The sequence below is a fragment of the Pseudophryne corroboree genome, chromosome 6, assembly GCF_028390025.1.
Source record: "Pseudophryne corroboree isolate aPseCor3 chromosome 6, aPseCor3.hap2, whole genome shotgun sequence".
In the NCBI taxonomy this organism is placed as follows: domain Eukaryota; kingdom Metazoa; phylum Chordata; class Amphibia; order Anura; family Myobatrachidae; genus Pseudophryne; species Pseudophryne corroboree.
This window is the reverse complement of record NC_086449.1, coordinates 547631024-547644603: the sequence shown is the minus strand read 5'-3', so window position 1 is coordinate 547644603 and position 13580 is coordinate 547631024. Positions and strand designations below refer to the sequence as shown.

The 13580-nt window shown below is 43.2% G+C and overlaps 1 long non-coding RNA gene across 2 annotated transcripts in view; it reads left to right on the top strand.

Moving 5' to 3' along the window:
- Positions 1 to 13580, top strand: part of LOC134932867 (uncharacterized) — a 207746-nt gene that overhangs the window by 25710 nt on the left and 168456 nt on the right. For both annotated transcript variants that reach the window (XR_010179514.1, XR_010179515.1), the window contains exons 2-3: positions 343 to 379; positions 719 to 796. This is a non-coding gene — a long non-coding RNA (uncharacterized LOC134932867). The remainder of the gene's footprint in view (positions 1 to 342; positions 380 to 718; positions 797 to 13580) is intronic.

Here is a 13580-nt window from a genome sequence, read left to right as displayed (position 1 = left end):
TTCTTGACAGTTGAAAGTGCTTACAAATGGGACAAAATTATCTTGTTTCTTGGGGGGTTTGTGTTTTAATAAATCTTGTCTACTTGTTGGATTGGTCTTTTCCAAGGCTTTTTTCACAGTATTTTCCAGGTACCCTCTTTCCAAGAATCTCATTGAATAGCTCTCCAGTTGTTTGATACATTACTGTTCCTTAGTGCAGTTGCATTTTATGGGGTAGAATTGGAACTATGGTATATTTGATTTCCAATGATCTGCATGACAGATTTTGTAGTGTAAATAAATATTCATATCCACCTGTTTGATGCAATTGCATGTGCTGATGTTGTCTCCTTCTCCCAACAGTACCAAATCCAGATATTCAATTGATTCCTTTCTAAAGGTAAAGGTGAATTTCAGATTAAATGTGTTTGTACAAATATAATCAAAGAAACACTTGAAGGATTCCTCCATCCCCTCCATTATGATGAGAATGTTGTCGATGTATCTCTTGTGTATTACAAGGTTGTTCAAAAAGGGGTTGTTGATATATATCATTTGGTCTTCCCAGCTTCCCATCAGCAGATTTGCGAAGCTGGGAGCAAAGCTTGTCCCCATTGTGGTCCCACAAGTCTATATAAAAAAGGTCTAAAATTGTAAAATAGTTATGACTCAAAACGAAGCAGATAAAATCACAAATGCCATCCCTATGTGTATCCAACAAATGTGTATCTCTTTCCAGGAATTTTCTGCAGGCTGCAATACCTGTCGCATGCTCGATACACGTATAGAGGCTCTGGACATCTATTGTTACTCAGAGGTACGTGTCTTTCCATTTCATCTTTGACATCAGTTCACAACACTATTGGTATCTTTAAGGTATGAGGGTAATTCCATAACATATTTGCGTAGAAAGATGTCAATGTAGGCGTACAAGTTGGAAGTAAGTGATTCAATTCCGGCTACAATTGGTCATCCAGGTGGATTAATTAACGTTTTATGGATTTTTGGTAGAAAGTAAAAGATAGGAATCACAGGATTAGGAATGATTAAAAATTGGTATTCTTCTTTCTCTAAACCACTATTGTGCAAATAGTGTAGTAGGAGAGTTCGTAGTTCTTCAATGAACTTCTCTGTGGGATCCTGTGGTAAAATTTTGTACGATCTCATCACTGAAAAGTCTGAAAGCTTTTTTTTTTCATATGCCTCACGGTCCAGGATAACGATTCCCCCTCCTTTGTCCACCTGTTTTATAATAATATTGGCTTCTTTTTGGAGTTTCTTCAATGCCTCTTTTTCAGCTTTCATCAAGTCTGATTGGTTCTGTGGAGTGGGCTTTTTTCAAAAAGGTCTTTCCTAAGTCATAAAAAATATTTATATGATTGCCTTTCTATTTTAATGGATAATACTTCAATTTTCTTTTTAGACCAGATTTGGAGTCCCTGGATGATGTGAATTCATTATCAATCTTTGCAAAATGTCTTTTTAGGGTGAGAGATCATATGAATTTATTCCGGTCAATAAATGTTTCAAAACTGTTCATCTGTTTAATTGGTGCAAACTTGAGGCCTTTGCTTAATAAAGATACTTCTGCAGAATTAAGTGTGTGTTTTGATAAATTGAAGATGCCATTTCTCTTTGGATCTACTGGGGTTGATATCTCTTTTTGAAGTTTCCTCCTCCCACTGTCACTTGAACCTCTTCTTCGGGAAATCTTCTTTTTATGGGTGAGGGAGCTTTGAATCTTTCTTTGAAAAAAGTCCTTTTCTCCGATCTTGTATTCTCCTGTTTTGTATCCAGGGATAAAAAAATCTGAGTCGCTATTTCACTCCAGCATTTGTAGGGCTGAGAAACAGTTCCTTATTGTAATGTCTCTAGCATACGGGGGGAGTAAATGTTCTCATTTCTATTTTGGCATAAATTTGTCTTTCATCCCCCCATTTTATATGGTGTATTCTTCCATTTTTTCATCCTTTGATCTTGATATACTGGAATTTTTTGCGGACGTTCCTCCTTGAATCTGCTACAGTTCTTAATCTTGTTGTTTAGGTAATCCTGTCGGTCCCTCGAAAAATAAATCTTTTTTCTTTTTAGAATTTCTTCTTCAATTTTCTCTAATTTTTTCGTTAACACCAGGTCATTGGCTTTAAACACTTCCTTATCTTGATGGGTGATGAATAGCTGTTCTTTTATTTTGATATCTTCCTCATTTTTAATTAGACACTCTTTTTCTCCAAGATGATTAATTTCATTAGGATAAGAGAGCAATCATGAAGTGTACTATCCCATTTTTTTTATAAAGGATTCATTATCCAGACCGAAAGTGGGGTTCTTTAAAATCCTTAGGCCTCTTGGGATTCTATTAGCTGTAATATAGTGTTCTAAGCATTTAATCTCCCACCAAGCTTTTATTTCTTTTGTAAGTAATCTTTCTGCTTCCCAAAATAAATAATCCACATCGTCCGTGAATGGTGTACTGTTGGGTAAAAGTTGAGGTTCTTCATTAAAAATCCTTTGACAGAGGTCATTCCTTTTGTCTAAGCCTCTGTTTCTAAACATAGTGAAGTGATATTTATGCACACCGGCTTCTCTAAGATCAATAACACAACATAGAAAGTAAAAAAACAAGGGAGGACTAAGCGCTCAGATGTATTTTTAAAAATGACAACAGTATAAATATGTTAAGGCACTCCCCCATGATTTAGGGTGGCTGATTAAAACAAGTATGTGTGCTTGTGGATCACACAGTAAAAGGATGTGGATAAAGGGGTATGCTTCAAGCGCCTGATTAGTGCAAATATTGAAATAAAGTGACTTTTCAAAAAAGTGCGATAGTGCAGAAGAGGATAAAATAATTTGAGATAAAAGTTAGCTTATTTCTCTGTGTCTTCGGTCATATAGGGCAGTACGTATGGTGTAATGGTTAGCATTACTACCTCACAGCACCGGGGTTATGGGTTCGATTCCCACCATGGTCCCAACTGTGCAGAGTTTGTATATTCTCCACGTACTTGCATGGGTTTCCTCCCACAATCCAAAAATAATCTGGTAGGTTAATTGGCTCCCAACAAAATTAACCCTAGCGTGAATGTGTCTGTGTGTGTGTACATGTGTTAGGGAATATAGATTGTAAGCTCCACTGGGGCAGAGACTGATGTGAATGGGCAAAATATTCTCTGTAAAGTGCTGCGGAATATGTGTGCGCCATATAAATAACTGGTAATAATAATAATAATAACTATGACCATCAGTTTATCATCATAAAAAAGGAAAAAGAGAAATATATCGTGTGTACTGTTTTAAAACTGCATATTTGTTTAAAAACATCTATTTATTTTTCTATAAACCTGCATGTGGTTTGGGAAAGCATTCCCCCCAAAACGATACTTTTTATCACCACTGCAAGCAAGTTTTACTTTAAAATAAATTTAATTCAATTAAAAACATAAACAAATATATCACAGCAGGCAATAGTAAGTAGCACACGTACAAAAAAAACAATTCAATAAAATCTTATCTGTCCAGGTGGCATTCCAAGGTACAGCAATTCAGTCCCAACGCGTTTCGTCCTTCATATGGACTTCATCAAGGGGATAATACTTTGGGACAAAGTGGACCTATTTATAGCTAGAGATTAACAACATAAGGGCTCTGTATGACCCTTAGGAAATGACATCACTTCCTGTACTCTTTTCTTCATGAATGAATTCAATTTCTATATTTAAAATCTTACAAATACCAGTATACAGTATATACACAATATAGGATAATACTCGTATAATTACTTTCCTTTGTTCAAAAATGTTCATAAATGTGTCAGGACCGGCGGTGGAACGTGAGTGGAATGCACCTGTCCCTTCTGCCCAAAAAGTCCGGACATCACTTCCGGCTTTCATTTAAGGCAATAGAGATTGTGAAGCCAGGAGAAAGATATCCTCAATAAACTGTCAATAAGAGAAATGTATTGGATCTTTGAACTACAAACCCTATCTCCGCTTGGTTTTAATTAAATCTTCGAGATTGCCCCGTTTTTATAACACATTCCTATAATAGATTCCTTCCTCTTATACAGTATCTTAGTTTCCTCATACAGTTTAATGATATGTACTGTATATGTACAATTTTAGACTATTAAATTTTTAATGAGGAATATATATTCTAATGATTCCCTTTTTTATGATTTGCAGTAAACTATGCTTTATTCATAAATTGATACCTGGTGATGAATGAGAACCTGGACATTAATGATCAACTATCGTATATGATGACCTTTTAGGTCAAAAGTGCCACATCGAAAGAAGCCATTATTATATGAACTGTTTTTGTATCCCATAAAGAAATTGAAAAAAATGTAGATTTTATTTTATATATGACTCATTGTGGACTATATGGATTTTACAATATTTCTTGATATATATTTTGATGATAGGAATGAATTTGAGGGATCTTATCTGTATTTATTAATATACTATAGCCATTCAAAATTATGGATACGTGGAACTAAATCTCTCTTATATACATAGCAGTGTGGTATGTGAAGATACAGGACTGTATTTTGCCATAATGTACTAAGGGCGGAAGTAAACCAACATTGAATTGATATAGGAATGCTTCTTGCATTCCACTGCTATCGTGACCGGAAGTCTTGGGGCTCCGACTAGCAGAAGTGACGATCGTGCTGACGATCGCGCTCCGTGGCCAAACACTAGGTGTCCTGATGTCTGAGCTGCATGAGACGTCGGGACCCAGCTGGAAGTGACGTCCAGACTCGGCGGGTGGAAGTGACGGGTGTGTTCCACCTCCGATCCTGACACATTTAAAACCACCATTTCTCTCCTTTTGAACAAAGGAGAGTAATTATATGAGTTTTATCCTATATTGTGTATATATACTGGTATTAATAAGATTTTAGATATAGAAGTTTAATTAATTCATGAAGAAACGAGTACAGGGAGTGATGTAATTTCCTAAGGGCTATATAGAGCCCTCATGTTGTTAATCTCTAGCTATAAATAGGTCCACTCTGTCCGATAGTATTATCCCCTTGATGAGGTCCATATGAAGGACGACATGCGTTGGGACTGAATTGATGTACCTAGGAATGCCACCGGGACCATAAACAATAGAGCTCATGGATGGTAGGTAACCTCACTACAATAATTTTGCCTATGATCCTAATCAGGCACTCAAGCTCACCTCGCTTGTGTTATGATTCTGATACTCAGGTCAGGGGTGATCTTATACGGTAGGACCTGAATACCAGAACGTAATGCTGGGAAAGGGGAATGGAAAGGGAATAGCCCCTGGCACCCTATCTCCGTTGTCTCGCCCGTGCTGTCAATACACTCTTGCGAGACTATGGTTGCTTGGGCCCATGGCAGCCGCGTTTGAAGGGTGGATTACGTCTGCCCAACTCCGATGCCCCCTCAGGTCTTAATGAGAGACAAAGAGTGAACCGAGACAGGGTGATAACAATGGGCCCTCTAACTGAACAACAAAGCCAGGGGCTACTAACAAAGCTGAAACTAAAGTATGCACGGATTTCCGCCAGGGAAAAGAACAACAAAATACTCCACTTGTACACTCTCCTACACCGCACCGCCGAGTACCGGAGAGGACTGTGGAAGCGGATACCTCCGCAAATGCTCCAATAACAGAAAACAATAGAAAGCGGTTTAGGCCGCAACTTGCGGCGGAGCCGCCACTCACGAAACCAAGCAAGATCCTCTATCGACTGCCACAGGTAAACGAGGACCAGAAGAACTCCTTAGGATAAGACGGCTACTCCAAGACTCAGGAACTCAGAAAACTGGAAAGACCGGGCACAGCAGACCAGGAACAGACGTTCACCAAACATGAGCAGCATGCAGGAAGCTATCACCGGCGTCTGTGTGAGGCACTGAGGAGGCTTAAAACAGGGAACCCTCCAATCAGAGTCCAGAGCCTAATTACCCAAAATGTCGTGCAGCTGCCTTGCTGCACGACCAGAGAACATGTGTGAGTGCATACTAATTAAACACCAGCAACGGGGAACGCAGTCCGCCTGTGGCATCCCCGTTGCTATGGACCCGGCGGCTCGGCACGCACGCGTCCTGGCATTGCTAGGGACCCGGCGGCTCAGCGCGCACGGCGTCCTAGCGTTGCTAGGGACCTGGCGGCTCAGCGCGCACGGCGTCCCTAGCGTTGCCAGGCGCCGTGCAGAAAGGGGAGAAGGTGTAGCCGGCCGCTGCGCCTAACAGTACCCCCCCCTTGAGGAGGGGTTAAAGAACCCCTAAAGCCCGGTTTCCGAGGAAATTCCTGAAAAAATAATATCTTGAGTCTAGGGGCATGTAGATCCCCATCCAGGACCCAAGACCTTTCCTCCGGACCATAGCCCTTCCAGTGAACCAAAAAATAAAGTCGGCCCCGAGAAACTTTTGAATCTAAAACCTTCTCAACCAAGAATTCCTGTTGCCCCTGAACATCCACTGGAGATCTACCCTGGGAGGTCTTCCGAGGAAATCTCCTGGAAGAAACATATTGTTTCAACAGGGAACAGTGGAAAGTATTTCCAATTCTGAGAGATCTTGGCAAGCGTAGCCGAAAAGCAACTGGGTTGACCTTCTTAATGATAAAAAACGGTCCAATAAATTTGGGTCCCAGTCTAGCCGAGGGTTGTCGGAGCTTGATGTTGCGAGTTGACAACCATACCTTATCTCCCACCTTAAAAGTGCAAGGACGTCGGAGCCTATCAGAAAATTTCTTTTCTCGGAAGGCAGCTTTTCTGAGGGCAAGGTGCACTTTTCTCCAAATTGCTCTGAGGTGGGAGGTTAAGGTCAACGAGGAAACTGGAGAATGATGGAAAAAAGAGTTGGCTCTAGGATGAAAACCAAAGACTGAAAAGAATGGGGACTCATTGGTGGAGGAATGACAAGAGTTATTATAAGCAAATTCGGCCAAAGGAAGAAACTCGGACCAATCATTCTGGAGTTTGGCCGAATACAAGCGTAAGTATTGTTTTAATGACTGGTTGACTCGTTCGGTTTGCCCATTAGACTGCGGTTGGTAACCAGATGTTAAAGACAGTCTCATCTTCAATGATGCACAAAAACGTTTCCAGAATCGTGCGATGAATTGCGGACCCCGATCAAAGACAATATCAGTGGGCAAACCATGGAGCCTGAACACATGGCGAAGGAACAAAACTGCCAACCCTTGAGCAGAGGGTAATCGGGGAAGAGCAATGAAATGAGCCATTTTACTAAAACGGTCCACCACCACCCAAATGACTCGAAATCCGGCTGAAAGGGGAAGGTCTACCATGAAATCCATGGAAATATGAGACCATGGCCTGAGAGGAACGGCTAAAGGCATGAGTTGCCCGATAGGCAACAAACGAGGGAACTTATGCTGTGCACAAACCTGACAGGAATGGACAAATTCCTTAACGTCTTTAGAAAGACTAGGCCACCACACTGAGCGAGAGACTAACTCCAAGGTCTTAGTGATACCTGGATGCCCCGAGACTTTGTTGTCATGAAACTCAGTTAAAACAGTGCCTCTCAAAAATTCAGGGACAAAAAGACGACCAGCAGGAGTTAGCCTAGGAGCTTGGTGTTGAAGCTGGTTTAACTGAGTAAATAAATCCTGTGTGAGGCCTGCCCGGATGACTGAAGATTGAACTATGGGGGTAGTAACAGGATTGCTATTGTGAACCGGAAGAAAGCAACGTGACAGGGCATCAGCTTTCGTATTCTTGGAACCAGGCCTGAAGGTGATAATAAACCTGAAACGAGTAAAGAACAATGCCCAACGTGCCTGCCGAGCATTAAGCCGTTTAGCTGACTCAATATATTGCAGGTTCTTATGGTCAGTAAATACAGTAATAGTATGCCTAGCTCCCTCCAGCCAATGCCTCCACTCCTCGAAAGCCCATTTTACTGCCAGTAATTCCCGATTACCAACGTCATAGTTGGATTCTGCGGAGGAGAATTTCCTGGACATGAAGGCACAAGGATGTAGTTCCTGAGACTCCGGATCTTCCTGAGAAAGGATAGCCCCCACTCCAACCTCTGAGGCATCAACCTCCACAATAAAGGGAAGCTCCGGATTAGGATGTCTGAGGACAGGAGCCGAGACAAAGGCCTGCTTCAAGCTTCAGGCGACCAATTGGAAGGATCCGCTCCTTTTTTAGTCAAAGCTACTATGGGAGCGACCAGGTCAGAAAAAGTATGAATGAACCGCCTATAATAATTTGCAAACCCTAAAAAGCGCTGAATTGCTTTTAAATTAGTGGGTTGCGCCCAATTAAGAATGGCCTGGAGTTTTTTCGGTTCCATGCAAAATCCCTGGGGAGAAATAACGTACCCCAAGAAAGACACTTCTGTGATGTGAAAATCACACTTCTCAAGCTTAGCATATAAAAGATTCTCTCGTAGCTTTTGAAGAACCAGACGCACCTGGGTAACATGTTGTTCTATAGACTCAGAGTATATCAAAATGTCGTCTAAATAAACGACCACGAACTTCCCAAGGAAGTCACGGAGAACATCGTTGATGAGGTCTTGAAAAACCGCCGGAGCATTTGACAGGCCAAACGGCATCACCAGGTATTCATAGTGACCCGACAGAGTGCTGAATGCCGTCTTCCACTCATCCCCAGATTTTATTCGGATGAGGTTGTAAGCTCCCCTCAGATCGATTTTTGAAAAGATCACGGCGGAGCGTAACTGATCAAAAAGCACTGAAATCAATGGCAAAAGATAGGTGTTCTTCACAGAGATTTTATTCAGAGCCCTAAAGTCAATGCATGGTCTAAGCGACCCATCTTTTTTCTCAACAAAGAAAAACCCTGCACTCAACGGAGATTTTGAAGGCCTAATAAAGCCTTTCTTAAGGCTTTCCTGAATGTAATTATTCATGGCCGTGGTTTCTGGTCCGGACAGGGCATATAATCTCCCCTTAGGTAAAGTGGCACCTGGTACTAACTCGATTGCACAGTCATAGGACCGATGGGGAGGCAGAATGTCCGCATTGCCTTTGGAGAACACATCGGCAAAATCCTGATATTCCACAGGAATAAGTTCTGGGATGACTGCCGCAACCCGGACTGGATGAGAAATACATTCCTTAACACAAAAAGGACTCCATTGGGAAATCTCCCCAGACCGCCAACCAATGGTGGGATTATGAAAGGCAAGCCAAGGGTGACCCAAAACTACAGGGACTGCCGGACAATGTGTAAGGTAGAATTCTATATATTCTGAATGTAAGGCCCCTACTGTAAGTAATACTGGAGGTGTGCGGTGAGTAATTATCCCATTGGAAAGCGGACCCCCATCTAACCCGTGCATGGTGATACATCTATCCAAGGGAATCTGTGGAATGCCTAAGGCCTTAGCCCAAGCTAAGTCCATAAAATTTCCTGCAGCTCCACTGTCGACGAAGGCCGACACTAATGAACCGAGGCTGCCAAAGGAAATTTTAACAGGAACTAATAGAGAGTCATTTGAGGAGATAAGCTGCAGACCCAAGTGAACCCCCTCACAATTCACTTGGTCAGAGCGTTTCCCGACTTGTTCGGGCAGTAGCGAGCAATATGTCCCTTACCACCACAGTACAAACAGAGACCAGAATTTAATCTTCTGGTTCTTTTCTCTGGGGACAACCGGGAGAGACCCATCTGCATGGGCTCCTCGACGTCCTCAGGAAAGGTATAAACACTAGGACTAGGCCTAAAAGTTGTTCCTCTTTCAGCCCTCCGCTCTCGGAGACGACGATCTATTTTAATTGCAAGCTCCATGAGTTTGTCGAGAGTCTCAGGAGCGGGGTACTGAAGGAGACTGTCTTTAATAAGTTCTGACAAACCGAGACGAAACTGACTGCGCAGGGCCGGGTCATTCCAGCCACAGTCATTCGACCAACGGCGGAATTCGGTACAATACACCTCTGCTGGATTTTTACCTTGTTTAAGAGCACGCAGGTGACTCTCAGCTGACGCCTCTCTATCAGGGTCATCATACAACAGGCCTAACGATTTAAAAAAGACGTCTACTGATAACAAAGCAGGATCTTCCGTTCTTAACCCAAACGCCCAGGTCTGTGGATCACCCTGGAGCAATGACATAACAATCCCAACCCGCTGAGACTCAGTACCAGAGGACTTAGGCCTTAAACGAAAATAAAGTTTACAAGCTTCCTTAAAATTAAAAAAATATTTTCGGTTACCCGAAAAACAGTCGGGTAAATGCATCTTTGGTTCTAGGACCACACTCGGGGAGGCTCGCAAAAGATCTTCCTGCGATCTCACCCGAAGAGAAAGGTCCTGAAACATCTGAGTTAGTTCTTGAATTTGGTTAACCAAAAGCTGACCGGGATTTGGTCCTAACCCTGCCGGATTCATGAAGCCGGATTTTACTCTCACCAAAACAGAATGGGAAAAAATAAAAACCCCTTTTTTTTTTTAAAGTTCTGGCCGGTGATAATGTTATGATTCTGATACTCAGGTCAGGGGTGATCTTATACGGTAGGACCTGAATACCAGAACGTAATGCTGGGAAAGGGGAATGGAAAGGGAATAGCCCCTGGCACCCTATCTCCGTTGTCTCGCCCGTGCTGTCAGTACACTCTTGCGAGACTATGGTTGCTTGGGCCCATGGCAGCCGCGTTTGAAGGGCGGATTACGTCTGCCCAACTCCGATGCCCCCTCAGGTCTTAATGAGAGACAAAGAGTGAACCGAGACAGGGTGATAACAAGGGACCCTCTAACTGAACAACAAAGCCAGGGGCTACTAACAAAGCTGAAACTAAAGTATGCGCGGATTTCCGCCAGGGAAAAAAACAACAAAATACTCCACTTGTACACTCTCCTACACGGCACCGCCGAGTACCGGAGAGGACTGTGGAAGCGGATACCTCCGCAAATGCTCCAATAACAGAAAACAATATAAAGCGGTTTAGGCCACAACTCACGAAACCAAGCAAGATCCTCTATCGACTGCCACCGGTAAACGAGGACCAGAAGAACTCCTTAGGATAAGACGGCTACTCCAAGACTCAGGAACTCAGAACTGGAAAGACCGGGCACAGCAGACCAGGAACAGACGTTCACCAAACATGAGCAGCATGCAGGAAGCTATCACCGGCGTCTGTGTGAGGCACTGAGGAGGCTTAAAACAGGGAACCCTCCAATCAGAGTCCAGAGCCTAATTACCCAAAATGTTGTGCAGCTGCCTTGCTGCACGACCAGAGAACATGTGTGAGTGCATACTAATTAAACACCAGCAACGGGGAACGCGGTCCGCCTGTGGCGTCCCTGTTGCTATGGACCCGGTGGCTCGGCACGCACGCGTCTTGGCGTTGCTAGGGACCCGGCGGCTTGGCACGCACGCGTCCTGGCGTTGCTAAGGACCCGGCGGCTCAGCGCGCACGGCGTCCTAGCGTTGCTAGGGACCCGGCGGCTCAGCGCGCACGGCGTCCCTAGCGTTGCCAGGCGCCGTGCAGAAAGGGGAGAAGGTGCAGCGGCCGGCTACGGACCGCTGCGCCTAACAGCTTGTTTGTAGGGCACGTGCCATACCAGACAATGATACCGAAATTCAAGCACACTCTCAATTGAGCACCAATAAAAATTAAGAAGCATGGCTCCACTCACATCTGCCACCCTCTGATTCCTTAAAGAAATAGTTATTGTTCTGCTTATTGAGCAGAGTCATAGGGGTACATTTACTAAAGTGGGGGGTTTTAGAAGTGGAGATGTTGCCCATGGCAACCATTCAGATGCTAGCTATTATCTTCTAGAAGGTGCTATATAAATGAACCTGATTGGTTGCTGTGGGCAATATCTCCACTTCTAAAAAAAAACAAAAACGCTTTGGTAAATATACCCCATAGTATTTGCAGACTATGTTAAATTAGATGAAATCTGGGTCCCCAAAAATGTAAATGACTCCACCATTTCAACACTCAAACCATCAATCAATATTGATAATTTACAGCATCTTCTAAAATCCATTAACCAACTCTGTAGTTTTGGCGCCATTTAAAACTAAGTGGTTATTCTGGTCCTAATTCAGAGTTGATCGCAGCAGCAAATTTGTTAGCAGTTGGGCAAAACCAGGGGGGTCATTCCGAGTTGTTCGCTCGGTAAAAATCTTCGCATCGCAGCAATTTTCCGCTTAATGCGCATGCGCAATGTCCGCACTGCGACTGCGCCAAGTAAATTTGCTATGCAGTTAGGATTTTTACTCGTTCTGGCGATCGTAATGTGCTTGACAGGAAATGGGTGTTACTGGGCGGAAACAGGCCGTTTTATGGGCGTGTGGGAAAAAACGCTACCGTTTCCGGAAAAAAAGCAGGAGTGGCCGGAGAAACGGGGGAGTGTCTGGGCGAACGCTGGGTGTGTTTGTGACGTCAAACCAGGAACGACAAGCACTGAAATAATCGCAGATGCCGAGTAAGTCTGAAGCTACTCAGAACAACAAAAGAAACTACTTGTTCAGCGCCTCAAACAAATCAATCATTTAAATAAAACCAACAGATTAAGGTACAACAGGCTCCTGAGACACTGCGCTTGCCACACCACTATGTGAGATGGATTGGAAGACTATAGAGCAAGAAAAGTGGCTGCGCTGTGTGTCAGCAGCTATATAAAATAGAGAGCACAACGTATAAAATGTAAAGAATTTATTCTCTTAATCAATATAGTTATAAAACATGTAGGTTAATAATACACCTATATCTGTCTCAGGTGATATAAAGGTTCAGCCGTGTGAAAAAAATGGCTATCCAATATATTAAATCCTAATTGTGCAATAGGGAGGGAACAGGAGAATTTGTAGATGTAGTTCCAGATAAATGTAAACATATACTACCTCTCCGGCAAGGGCTGGTATAAACTTTGCCGAGCGTCCCCGGCTAGTGAGTCCTGCGTTGCCCGATGTTCTGCACAGAGGAGAGGAGTATTGCGGTGCCCAGTGCCGAGCACCTCCCAATAGAAAGAGATGTATGATCGTCTCCTGTATTCCTGATCGCCAGCCGGCGATGAAGCAAGCTGCTGAAATGCACAATGTGATTGCACAGCGGAGCGGAAAGGTGGGTAACCCAATGCTGAGTACCTGCCGCCAGGAGGAAATGTGCGGTCGTCTCCTGTTCTCGTGATCGCTGGCCGGCGGTGATAGCAAGCTGCTGTCGGAAAGTCAAAGGCGGTTTCTTGCCGCGGTCAGCCGGTCAGCTGGATGGAAGAGAAGCTGTGTGGATTGCACAGGATAAATTCACCTGGACCAGGTGTATGTGCTTTATTTTTAATACATTCAGCCCTTTATGCATTTGGGTGAATTAGCGCTGTATAGAAATATAAATAAAATAAATATGAAGGAAAACTAATATAGCCGCTTATATATAGTTATATATCTACAAATATGATTTTTTCTTTTCTGTATCATACTCCTATGACCAGTGCTATCTCTGGAGAGGTATTCTCTCACCTGATATCATTAGAGATTCCTGTGGCTGCTATCACTAGATCTCTGATTGAAGATTAAGACAAGCTGATGTCTGATTAGTCCATATTATAAGAGTTCCCATGTATATCATGGGAACATTCAAAACCTCTTTATATGTCCAATCTG